Source organism: Panthera tigris, chromosome C1 (assembly GCF_018350195.1).
Source record: "Panthera tigris isolate Pti1 chromosome C1, P.tigris_Pti1_mat1.1, whole genome shotgun sequence".
Classification (NCBI taxonomy): domain Eukaryota; kingdom Metazoa; phylum Chordata; class Mammalia; order Carnivora; family Felidae; genus Panthera; species Panthera tigris.
Genome location: NC_056667.1, coordinates 185,051,567 through 185,064,874, shown reverse-complemented (window position 1 = coordinate 185,064,874; position 13,308 = coordinate 185,051,567). Strand labels below are relative to the sequence as shown.

At 40.6% G+C, this 13,308-nt stretch overlaps 1 pseudogene; it reads right to left on the bottom strand.

Annotated features, from left to right (window-relative positions):
* Nucleotides 1-13,308, bottom strand: part of LOC102949224 — a 67,862-nt pseudogene that overhangs the window by 5,231 nt on the left and 49,323 nt on the right.

Genomic DNA, 13,308 nt, shown 5'->3' with positions numbered 1-13,308 from the left:
ACTGTGGGCTGGCTGCCTTGCCTCACCTTGGGGCAGTTGGCAGGTCTAGGGTGGGGTGATGTGGCTGGTCCACTGGCCCCACTTTCAGTAGCAAGGCTAGAAAAAAACAAAGCTCCATTAGTAGCTGGAAAGGTTTTAACTCAAAGTTTAAAAAGACTTGGGTGCAGTGGGGAGCCTGGATGGCTTAGTCTGTTAAGCACCTGGCTTTGGCTCGGGTCATGATCTCATGGTCCATGATCTTGAGCCCCACGTCAGGCTCTGTGTTGACAGCTTGGAGCCTGGAGCCTGCTTCGGATTCTGTGTCTCCATCTCTCTCTTTGCCCCTCCCCAGCTCATGCTCTGTCTCTCTGTCTCAAAAGTAAACAAACATTAAAAAAAAGACTTTGGGGGTGCCTGGGTGGCTCAGTCGGTTGGGCGGCCGACTTCGGCTCAGGTCATGATCTCGCGGTCCGTGAGTTTGAGCCCCGCATCGGGCTCTGTGCTGACAGCTCGGAGCCTGGAGCCTGTTTCCGATTCTGTGTCTCCCTCTCTCTGACCCTCCCCGGTTCATGCTCTGTCTCTCTCTGTCTCAAAAATAAATAAACGTTAAAAAAAATTAAAAAAAAAAAAAAGACTTTGGGTGCATTAATTTTATTATTTATGAGATCAAAATCAGAGTTAAATTCAACAGGAAGCAAAAAAATTGTGCTTAAGCATTTCTTTTACTTTTATATTTCCCTAAATTGCACAGTCTGTATAAATTTAATATTAATATGAATACTAATGTAACTTTATTAATATGTACTTATATAGTGTTTCCTAAGTATGAACATATTAATATTCATGAAGAAAAATTAGAAGGCACAGAGAGTTATAAAGGAGGAGAAGTCACACATACTCCTGCCATACAAAGACATACAAAGACAATGATTGTTAACTTTTTTTTTGAATTTTCTTCCAATATTTTATCTATTTGTGTGTGTATGTAATATAATCTACATTGTAGAATACTTGCACCTGGTATAAACAATATTTTGAGGATTCCTGGAAATAATATTCTGAATGGAACTGATCAGAAGTTCCTATGGTCATGGGGTGGTCTTGGTAACACACACCTGTCCAATGCCCAGGGCTGGGTTTATGCTGAAAGCAGCATCCATGTCAATGTCAGTCCTGAGGAGCTATTCCAAGAGACAATATATAATGGAAAAATATTATTTATTTAAAATAGATCTTTACTAAAATTTTATATGTGTTCCTGGTTCTTCCACTGGGAGGATCAAGTTGATTATTATGTACACATAGAAAACATGTCAACGTTTGTGTTTACACTATCCAGATGGTGAACACAAAAGTTGCTCTTTACCTTATGAGTCCCAGTCAGACAGTCGGCTTCAACTTCAGAACAGGATGCTCCATAAACAGAATGTGGATAGGCATCACCTTCCTCCTTCTCCCAGTCCATATCTGTGTTGTAGCCTCTGAGAAGAGAAATCAGCAGTGAAAAGAAAAGGCCCTTTCCCCATGAGTGGTCTCATTGCCCCCTGGACTGTGGGGCCTGGAGATGGACAGAGCACCTACCCCATGGTTGAAGGCCTCCCTCCCCTTCTTTGGCAAGGGGGACGTGTGACCAGAGTTCTAAGAGTAGCACCGCAGACACAGGGTGAAGGTCCATCGGTGTATGACCCCTCCCCTCCAGCACATGGTTACTGGAACTGGTCAGAGTGTGTGTAGATAGCTATGGTGTCCCTCCTGGTCAGCAAACAGCTGTGGCCCCAAGGAGTCCCCGGGCCTCCCTGCCATGACCCATGACTAAGGTTAACAGTGGGCATAGCAGAGCTCCTGTGCTCTCTGGGCATCTGTTCAGGTTTATGAGTGAGCACCATCTCTGCCCAGGTGTAATCTAAACCAAAGTAAAAATGTCTTTTACTTGAAATATCCAGTAGTCAAGACATTGATGGATTCTTCTAAGGCTTTTGCAATCTGGAAGACATGATTAGTTATGAAGAAATACAATTAGGGAAAATAATGAAAAATACCTTGAATGCTGGGCTTGCCTCCTCTTGTTTAGAACAAGCTTCCTACCCACATTCACTTATGCCTTTTATAAGCCATAGGTCATGCTTTTCAAGAGAGATGCTTAAGGGCAGCTGCTAGCTGTGCTCTGAGGCCCTCTATTTTTTTAGGTTGCACAGTATAAAGTTTGTTATTTTAAAACTCTTTTTAGCTTTTTACATTAAGGAGGGGGCTAGACCACATTCATGTACTTTTTACATAAGTATCTACACAGATAAGTATATATACACACACACGTTTATATGTATATGTGTGTGTGCCTATAGATGTATGTACTTTTACTCTGCTTTTTCTCCCCCAAATTATTTGGCTGGGTGTCTCAGTATATTGTGTCAGCTTTCCTACTGGAGTAACCTGAGTAGGGCTGGAAATAATAATACTAACTGTAAAAATAATAATAATTATTATTAAAAGTAGAGTAATCCTTTAAAAACATATTTTTATTTATTTTTGGAGAGAGAGAGAGAATGAGCAGGGGAGGGGCAGAGAGAGACGGAGACACAGAATCTGAAGCAGGCTCCAGGCTCTGAGCTGTCAGCACACAGCCCAACACGGACTCAAACCCATGAACCATAAGATCATGACCTGAGCTGAAGCTGGATGCTTAACTAACTGAGCCACCTAGGTGCTCCCAAAATAGAGTAATCCTTTCATAGTAGGACTGCTATTATCTCTGCTGCTCTGGGGAGAAAACCAAGGTCCTGAGGGACTGTGGGGGAAACTTGTCTACTAAAGCTAGTGACAGATCAGGGACAGCAACCCTAAGTTGTGTTTTACTTTACAGCCCCTGCTGTTATCATGTTCTGAAATAAACTCAAGTTTCCGTGAATACAGACATTGGTTTTGCTCTTTGGAAAGGCAGAAGTAAATGTTAATAAATGCTTTGTTTCTTGAATGGGCACCACTGATCAGCCCATGCACTGAGGGCCATCACCCATCTGCATGTATCTGTCTTTTCCTGGCAAGGATAATAAAGAGCACATTCACTCACTCCTCCCATCTTCCTGCAGGGTTTTTCCTGACGATTGGCTAAAGACGGGCCATAAGAATTTGGCAGTCATTCTAAAAGTAAATATTTGAAATGACATCAGAAAAAGAAGGCACAGGAAACAGGAAAATGTTAAATATTTAAATCAATTCTAATGTAGTCTCTCAGTTTTGTGAACCTGCTTCCCAATCCTCTAGGCAGGGTTTCTTAAAGTTGAGTAATGTATACCCCTTTGAGGAAACAAATATGCCTGTGGATCTCACAGTGTTGATGTCAATTATTTTTATTATAATGTTGTTTTAATATATGCTAACATAAAGCTAGGTAGCGTCTCCTTAGAGTTATAGCTCTTTTATACCTCCAAAGCAAAAATAAAATGATGAAGCAGACAAACCAATCTTTATACCAATAAAATTCAAATAACAACATTAATTTAGTTGGTTGATGATGTTGTTTCTCTGAAGCTAAATGCTGCTTGGAATGTGGAAAAAGCCTTTATTGTTCTAGCACACATATGTTGAAGCTAAGTGTGCCTACTGTGTGCCAGTCAACAGATCAATTTCCTGTCCATCCTTCTTCTTTAAAATGCCACTAAATTTTCATCTACACTTTATACCTTGCCATCATCTGCTCTTCACTGGGCAAGAAAAAAACACCAATTACCTATGAAGCCCATCTCTGCTCTTTTTTTTTTTTTAAATTTTTTAATGTTTTTTTTTATTTTTGGGAGAGAGAGAGACAGACAGAACGTGAGCAGGGAAGAGGCAGAGAGAGAGGGAAACACAGAATCTGAACTAGGCTCCAGTCTCTGAGCCATCAGCACAGACCCCAGCGCGGGGCTGGAACCCATGAACCGCGAGATCATGACCCAAGCCAAAGTCAGATGCCTAACTGAGCCATCCAGGTGCCCCTCTGCCCTTTTCTTGTTGCCTTGACACAAAAGATAGTTCTTGGTCCCAAATGTGGGCAAAGAGATCTCATGGCAATACTGCACTTATAAAGTGGTCATTCTGATGATGTAAAATGTTCTTTTTAAAATTTTTAAACATTACTAGCGAAATGAAAATAAAGAGGATTGAGGTGAAATCTTGGGCCCTTGAGATTATACCTGCTGACCCTTGATATCAGTGGGCCCCAAGTTGGCTTCTACCCTTACTTCAAATACAAATCTGTTCATGTCTGCCCTTACTTATTCATCTTAGCCTCAGAACACCTCTCATGTTCCCTCTTAGTTTCTGTTCCTTCTTTTCTATTATCCACTCTTTGGGAAATGGTTTCTGACTTCTCATGTGTTAGGGAGATCCTTGTTTTCATAAATCTATCTTTCTGGTTCATTCATCTTTCAATCACTGACTTTGTTACAAATGGGTGCCTTCCAAAAGAGGGCCACATCCAAGGCAAACCGAAGTTACAGGGTTTCTGCCTGCTCAAATATCAGGTATTTGTCTCCTTATTGTGTCCTGACCTCACACTCCTACGCATAACTTTACAGTCAGCAGTCTGATAGTCTCCTAAGATAAGTGTCCCCTATTTAAGAGAGTGAGATATTGCAGAGAACAGTTTCATTTTTTTGTGACCTCCTGAACTCCTTTCTTTGTATGGAGAATTCTCTCACCTTATATTCCTTGGTAGGGTCACCTTCCTCTATTAAAGCTCTAAATGCCAGATACAAATTTTTCCAGCTTTTTTTTTTTTTTTTTTGCATTATAGAACATTTCAAAATACATAAAAGTACAGAGAATAGTGTACTAGCTCCCCTTATCCAGCTTCAACAATACACTTGATCTTAGCCAAAAGGCCGAGAAGCGATAAGCTTCAACAATAAACATTTATACCCCAACCTCACCCCTCTGCTATTTTTCTTACCTCTTCTACTTTGTTCCCTTCTGCTCTCTCTGCTCCAGTTCCCCTGACCTGTTGTGGCTTCTCAAGCACAGTAAGATCTTTCTGCCTACAAATACCTGCATGGCTTCTTTCCTTGCTGCATTCAGGGCCAGGCTCAAGCACTTATTCATTGTCTGCTATGAGGTCAAGCTCTCTGTGTTTCACTAACTGCTATTCTCTAAGTGTTTGTAGCAGGACCTAGCATATGACAGGTCCTCAGTAAATGTAAGTCACTGTGGGATCAATAAAAGAGGTCACACAAATTTACGACTTTTCTTATGATGATTCTTCATTATAAAATATCAGAATATTTCTAAAAATATGTTGTTTCCTCTTTGTGTGTGTGTGTGTGTGTGTGTGTGTGTGTGTGTGTGTCCCTGCTTTATCAGTGCTTGAGATTATGCCTCATCATGTGTTGGGTGTCTCTCTGGCACCTGGGCCTGCAAGGTAACTAGAATCTGGATAAAAGATGAAAGATAGACTCAGTCACCTACGTGTTTTAACCAAATTAGAACTTCCCAGAGTGTTTCTCTTGGGTGCTAATTCTATAGTATATTAAGAGGGGTTTTATTAATTAAAATGTTTTCATGGTTAAGTAAGCTTGGCTTGTCAGAGCCTTTATTATGCCAATATGCATCATAAGCCTCTACGAGTGGGATGTAGTATGTAATATTTTCCAAACTTCTTGGCTATAGAATCCTTTTTTTTCCCCCACTGAGAACGTCATGGGATCACTGTTCCAAGGAACATACTTTGGGAATCCATGGTTCACATGATATATGGGCATATTCAACAGGCTGACATTTTCTCTTTTCATCTAGGTGTTTGTCTTTGTGGGTGACTAATGGTTAAGCAGTGGTTTTCTGGACATTGGAGGGTGGGGAGGAGAGAGGTGGTGGTGGCGGCTTTGTTGCATGATCTTTGTAAGCCACCCAATGATTCTATGAGATGGGTGGTATTTGGGTGAAGTTTTGCAGAGAGGAAACTGATCCTTAGAGAGGTTAAAAGACAGGCCAAGCCCTACCTGGAATTAGGATGTCCTATTAGTGATGGGATTACTCTGTACTTCTCTGGTGTGCTGGGGTGAGAGCAGGGAGGGACACTCTCACCTAAGACAAAAGGAGGTTGCTAAAGGTACAGCAGAATGTTAATTATGAAAAACAGCCCAGGACAAAGCACCAAATGGGAGCCTAAGAAAACTGGACTTGGAGTCTTGGCTCTGTGGGTAATTAGCTAAGTGATCTGGAACCAGCCACATGACTTCTCTTGGACTCAGTTTCATCTCCCATAAAAGAAGGGTGGGGACAAGGTCTCTTCCAGCACTGTCACCAAGGGACTGATAAATGAAAGAGAAGTCACCTGTACAGCCTTCCCATTGATGTCTATTCCCATGGACGTCACTGTGAAGATAGGATTGGGCACCATGCTGGTGCTTGCTTCAGACAGATGTATCTATGACTGGGGGATGTCTAGTTCTTGACCAGCCACCTGCCAGAGGTAGAAGAAAAATATTGTTTATTTCATTGGTTTTAAGTCCCCCCCCCCCATTAAAAACCTTTAATTCCTTTTTGAACTGAACATAAAACCTGAGTATCCTATTGGGACAAGCATTTAAGACAGCATCTTGGGTTTTATATGCAGGTTATGAGTTTGAAGATTTTAAATGGCACTGTAAAAGATATGCTGCTTTTCAGGGACATGTGGCCAACCAAAGAATCTTTTTGTACTTTTATACCACTTTCATAGGAACCATGTAGCACTACGGTCACTCTGGGACATCTTGCTTAGTATGACACACGCAGGCAAGGTTGAGGTCCTGATCTTACTGTTTCACTTTCATCTTCTTGTGACTTACAGACAATTTAGCAGACTATGTTTCCTTTGTGGGACATTTTGCAGGCATAAGGATTTTGTTGTAAAGAAGCAGTATATGTTCAAAGAAGGCCCTGTGGATTTTTGTAATTTCCCAATTCTGAGCACACTATTAAATAATATTTTTTTTAAAGAAAGTATTTTCTTCCTATTTCTCATTTGGGAGACAAGCTTTGTCTCTCCACTCCCTGCCACCCCACAATGGCTCCCACATTTTTGATTCAAGTGTCATATTCAACACATTCTTATTTAAAAGAAAAAAAGAAGGGGAAATTTCCTACTGCAAATAATCTCTTACTCTTTAAACAGTATTAGAAATATTTCTTTGAATTAGTACATGGAGGCCAGTCATGTGGAATTCTTAAGTAGAATGTGAATTCTACAAACATAATCTCTCATCCTATTAAACACATACATTTCGAACTGAAGATCTGAATTAACATAGCATTCCTTTGAGCAGGTGCCATAAAGCTGGAAAGTATTCTTTCTTTGAAAACTGGCATCACATTTTTCAGAAGACCTTTTGTATGCAGGAAGAATATATCACATATTTCCTCAATTCTAACACCCAGTCCTTCGCTTTGCAGTTCCGCATTGCTGAAATCAAGATGAGTCTTATAATTGATCTGTGCACTTAAAATGATGGTATTTCTCCTGCTCAACAAAGAACACAGTTGCTAGGCTGATGGTAAGATGCTACACTTTTCTATAGTGGAGAGGATGGGCACTAATCTTACCTGAATCATTTTGGTGTGATGGCCTTGTCCCATTTCACAGCCACCATGAGTCACCAGGACAGAGTCATCAAAACAGATGTGGATTAGAGTGGCAGCCTGGGGGAAATAACTGCACCAGTTTGGAAACTGATATGGCCAAATGTTGCTGAGAGTTTAGCTGAGGTTGCCAGATGAACAGTTTTGCTTTATTGACCCAATGTATCACTGTTCATACTGGAAAAGAAAGCCATTGTAGGTAGCAACAGACAACCCCTTTCAATAACTCCCACACTTAAAAACCATAGATGTTGATGTATGAATAGTGGCTCATCTCCCCTCCAACCAGTCTCCTGCATACTGGAGGCCTTGTGTAATTGATTTAGGCCTCTGCAAAGCCCCAACTTGCACAATAGTCTATTATTCTTCCCTTGTAGGACATGAAAATTAATTTTAGAGCAAATAGAACTTGTATAAATAATTTCCAGGCACAAATTGTCTTGGATACTAGAGGAGTTGGAAGATATTGAGATGTTTTAATGGTTTCCAAATGCTGCTGACCCTCAGGATCAGGGTAGGGAAAAAGTATGGGTCCCATTCTGGAAATTCCAACTCAGTAGAAGATTGGAGGAAGGGCCTAAGTATCCATTTTTTAAGCTCCCAGGTGATTTTGGTGCTTGGTCAGATTTGGGATCCATTGATTTAGTCCAAATTCTTCACTTTGCACATGGGGCAATAGAAGCCTAGGGAGGAGGAGAATGGCCAGACTCACATGCCTAATTTGTAATAGAGTCAAGACTGGAACCCATAACTATTAGCTTGAGTCCAGTGTCCTCCACACCTATGCCAGGCTGGCTCGTTCAAACTAGCAGCTGTTGTCTTTCTCTGGGGCTGGCTGCTCTAGTGGAAGAATCCATAGTCTAGGGACCAGGCCATAGGAGGGAGGAGGCTGGGCTATGTTGCTGTATTGGGTGGTTCTGCAAGTCACTGTAATTTTCTTTTACAGAAATCCCTCTCATATGCTGGTGCACATGGCCCAGCATCCTGCATGGGCTTCCTTGGGGCCTCTACCCCCTGTGTTGATGCCTGTGTCCCTGCTACGAAGCATAGAAAATATCAACTAATTTACCTATGCTAGTTTCCTGAGTCTGCAACTGTATTCTCAGAACTGTCAAGTTCTCTCCAAGAACTTTTAAACTTTGTATTTTCACCTTATGGTAATTTAATAAGAGTAATGGATAACCAGATACCAGTGAGTATTGCCACATGCTTTCAGAGCCCATGTTAGATTTTATTGTGATGACTGTATAAGCACCAAGTAGAACTACTTTAATAATGGGGTATGTTAGAGATGATAAGAGGTGGGACAGTGAGTCATCACACCATACAGAGGCATTTGGGATAAAGACTTCAAAATGCCTTGTGCAGCAGCAGCCAGAACTACCATCATTTTATGAGTGAGGATGTAGTTTTAAAGAAGCAACATCATCTACTACATTAAGTTAACATTACTATTTTCTTACTGGCACTTATGATACTATTTTTAGGTAATTTCCAATGTTGTTTGTATTTCATAAGGGCCTAAGAGCTATAAGAAGTTTATTCCTTGCTTTGAGTTTATACACAGATAAATAATATTAAATAATTTAAGTGGTCATTGAGAATCTACAAAAATTTTTTCCTTTAAAGGGGGTCTGCGTATTATTCTGACTTGAGAAACGCTACCTGGGGGAAACAGCACCTACTCCCAGAAGTGCAGCCTTCGCCTCCTGGCCTTCTCCTCTCTCCCTCTCATTTTGCTTTTTGCCTTGTTAGTGGACCCCAGGGGAGACTGTGTACAGAAGATAACTGGGTAAGAGACAGCTCGGCCACACCTCATTCACACCATGAAGGAGGCCTCCCATCTTCCTTCCTTGGCATGGGTTGGTTAAGGGGACATTTCAGAGATCGATGGGGATGGAAGCAAAAAAATAGAAGAATCAGAAACAGAACTCTATGAAAAACTGTTAAAGATGAAACTAAAGAGAAGGCACAGCAGTCACTGAGCTTTAATATAGTAACTTCAAATTCCTGTGTGAATGGGGCAGGTCTGTCTGTTCTCTTGTGTTTCTTCAAATGACCCCACTGCTGCCGCTAAGAATTTAAGAAGGACAGAAAGAGATCCTCTTATTTCCCCCAATTCTCTCATGGATTTGAAATTAGACCTCAAACCCCAATACTCGTGTCTAGGGCTCTGCTCTAGGTCAGACCCCTTGAGCTGGACTTTATCTGCTCATCATTTTCGAGTCCCTGGTAGTGTGTTGCACCAGATCTGCCCTGATACCTGTGGTCCCCAATGCTTGCCTAAATCCACTTTGTTTCCTGCTTTAGGAAACCTCCCCAGTTTCTTCTTTCTCCCCACAGGGGACCATCCCCAGTTGCATACAGTTGCCATTTTCAGACAGTCAGTCATGTGGAAAACTGTTTCTGGTGAGAAGAAGACACCTCTCTCAACCTCACCTGACTGTAGTCGGCCACAGGGACCCAGTGGTAAATTTTCTGGGGACCATGGCAAGCCTCCTCTTCTTCCAGTAGTTCTTTTTGTTAAGTTCCTTCACAGTGAGTTCCCTACCATAGGATGAAGATTTCTCCAGACATTCTTTCCAACATCTTCACAAGGGCTCTGGATTAAATGTCTGCTTATAAGTTGTTTTGCTAATCTTTTTATACATGTTCATTTCTTTAACCTGAGAGACAATAACATGGATTTTAAGGGTATATGCTTATTCTATTACAAAGCATACATTTTTGTTATACACCCGATATGAAGAAAGTTTTTCTAAAAAATGGCTGTAAATATGCAAGTGCAAGTATACATGTATAAACATAACAATTATAACAATAATTATACTAACAGTAGAAACTACTGGTGAATACTTCATATGTTCCATATCTCAATTAACTTCACCATAATTCTGAGAAATAGCAGGTACCAACTATTATGAGCCCTGTCACAAGTTTTGTTAGTGGTGAGACAAAATTTTGACTCAAAATTATTCTACTCACACACAACATTTCAAGTTCAAATTAGCTCCACAAAATCTTGAACTGTGGTAGAATGTTTGCATAAATGGCAATCATTCCATTCTCTGTATTCATGTCAGGGTGGTTTCACCCTGACTCTGGGATTGGCCATATGACTTGCTTGGGCCAAAGGGACAATACGTATTAACACAGGCAGACACTTGAAAAGGGATTGTGCATTAGGGCTGGCCACATTCTTGTCACTCTTGGGAACTCTGTAACTACTACCATAAGAACTATTCTGGGTTAGTCTACTGGAGGATGAAATCTGAAGTTGACATGATCCTTCCCAGCTGAGATCTCTCCTAGACTAATCAGCCCAGTGATCACCAGACATGTAGGTAAAGCTGTCTTAGACCATAAAGCTGCAGTGGAGCTGGCCCAGAAGAGCTACCCAGCTGACCTTCAGAACCAGAGGAAATGCTTTCTGTTGTTTTAAGTCCATTACATTTTGTGGTTGACTTGTTAATATCAAAAGCTGATACGCAGTGTACTTTATTTCTTTGAATCTGTTTAGAAGCCAATATAATGCGATATGTCAATACTCAAGATATATTTGAACCAGTGATGTCAAAGTTTTATTAGGGGGTTCTGACTTACTACCTCTTCAGGTGGTAAGTTATGCTGAGAAGCCACAGCAGTTATGTAAGCTACCACTATCACTGAGCCTTGGGGAAGCCAAATCCGCGAAGGCAGTGTTGGATGGCAAATTTGTTTTGCAAGGCCTACCCTGGCACCGAAAATTGTGAATATAATAAGAATTTTCAGATTTCATCACAATGAACTTTGTTACCTGAATTAAAGCAAAACAAAACAAAACTTCTCATCTATCAAATATTCAAAACCACTTAACCAAATTTTATCTTTAACTAGAATTCTTCACAGAATTTATCTACTTTATATGATAAATATTCATATGAATAAAGTATGGCACATACAGCTCAACTGGTAACCTATGGAAAAGGCATATTTCTTACTGACTCAGATTCATAAGGAGTGCATCTGCTATTAATACTCACATCAGCAGCTTTGATCACACCGTTGTTGATGAATCCAATCTGCAAAGTGATATCAGTAAAATCACCTTCTCAATACAACCATGCTTCTAAACAAACACATCTGATCACAGTTGTCAGTCTACCTAACTTATGAACATGATTTGATGTGACAGTTACTTGGAGGGACATGGAAGCTGATGCCCCATTTGACTAGGATTCCAGCAGAAAGTCTTGATCAGTTTTAGGCAGCATCCAAATACTCCTTGCAAGTGGTGTGGAATTTGGTAATTGTCTTTACTGTTGGTTGGTTATCACTGAACAATGTTTTAGGCGTTTCCTAAAAGTTTTTATCTCACTCACTTTGTATTTTCCGAGGAATGGGTGGTGGCCACCAGTTATCAGCATGTCATCATCACACTCTAGAAAATACCAATTGGGTGGCCAGCCCTAGGGGAAATGACTCTGTTAATATGCTGGATGCTTCATAAATTGTAGAAGCAAAGAGATGGGGGAAGGGGGCTTGAGATAATCAGGCTTAGTGGTTTTCAATGGGGGTAGTCACATGCTTTAAACAACAATTTAAAAGTTTGTGGGGACATTAAAATTTACAACAACAACTAAAACACCCCATGCCTACTATTATTATTCTGGTTTAGTCATATCTAAGAATTTATATATCCAAATTATACATTATTTTGTTATAAGTTACTTTCCTTTAATTTTTTACACAACATTAAGGCATTGTGTGATTATTTTGCAGTTATGTGTATAAGCAGGTTATATTATTATGAACTTTACTTTGGGATATTAAAAGGGGCATTAAAACACCATAGGAGGATGTGAGGCTGGAAAGGTTGAGAACCAATGATTTGTTGAACTCAGCCTCCTTTGCATTCAGGCTCCTTGTTCATAGAATGCCCATTGAGGGCACCTCTGGCTTCTGAGGGGATACCCCCAGTGCCTGCAAACTTATAATTATAAGGCAACCTTTTCTATTGTTGCAAAGTGCCAATGAACTAAGGTGTTCACAGTTTTTCTTTCTGTAGTGGTAGCCTGGGACAAGTTAAGTTTGTCTTGAATATTTAGTGAAGTTTGGTAGTTACAAGGTTCACAAAAGTCATGGCTATTCCTGTGTCTGTTTATTCCCTCTGCATGATGCAGAGGCTAAGTGAACATTCCCAGGAGCAGAAGATGCTAGTGTATTTCATGACAAAACATGTTCCCTGTAAGGTTAAGGTTTTGATCCTCCCTCTACTCAGATAATTTCAGCTTGATTCATTTTAATGATTTAAAACATAAACATTTTGGGGCGCCTGGGTGGCTCAGTCGGTTAAGCGGCCGACTTCGGCTCAGGTCATGATCTCATGGTCCGTGAGTTCGAGCCCCGCATCGGGCTTTGTGCTGACAGCTCAGAGCCTGGAGCCTGTTTCAGATTCTGTGTCTCCTTCTCTCTGACCCTGCCCCGTTCATGCTCTGTCTCTCTCTGTCTCAAAAATAAATAAAACGTTAAAAAACATAAATAAATAAAACATAAACATTTTAAAGAATTAAAGTCAATGAAAAAGTAATACATGTTACATCTGAGTCAAAACTTATAGTGATTACATCTATTTTACACAAAAATCTTGTAAGACAGGTAGACTACTTTCACCAATTTGTGGGTGAGGAAACTGAGGGGGCTTGTCAAGGTGACCTTGTGAGTGAGTGGCAGTTCAAGAGCAGGGCTTGAACACAT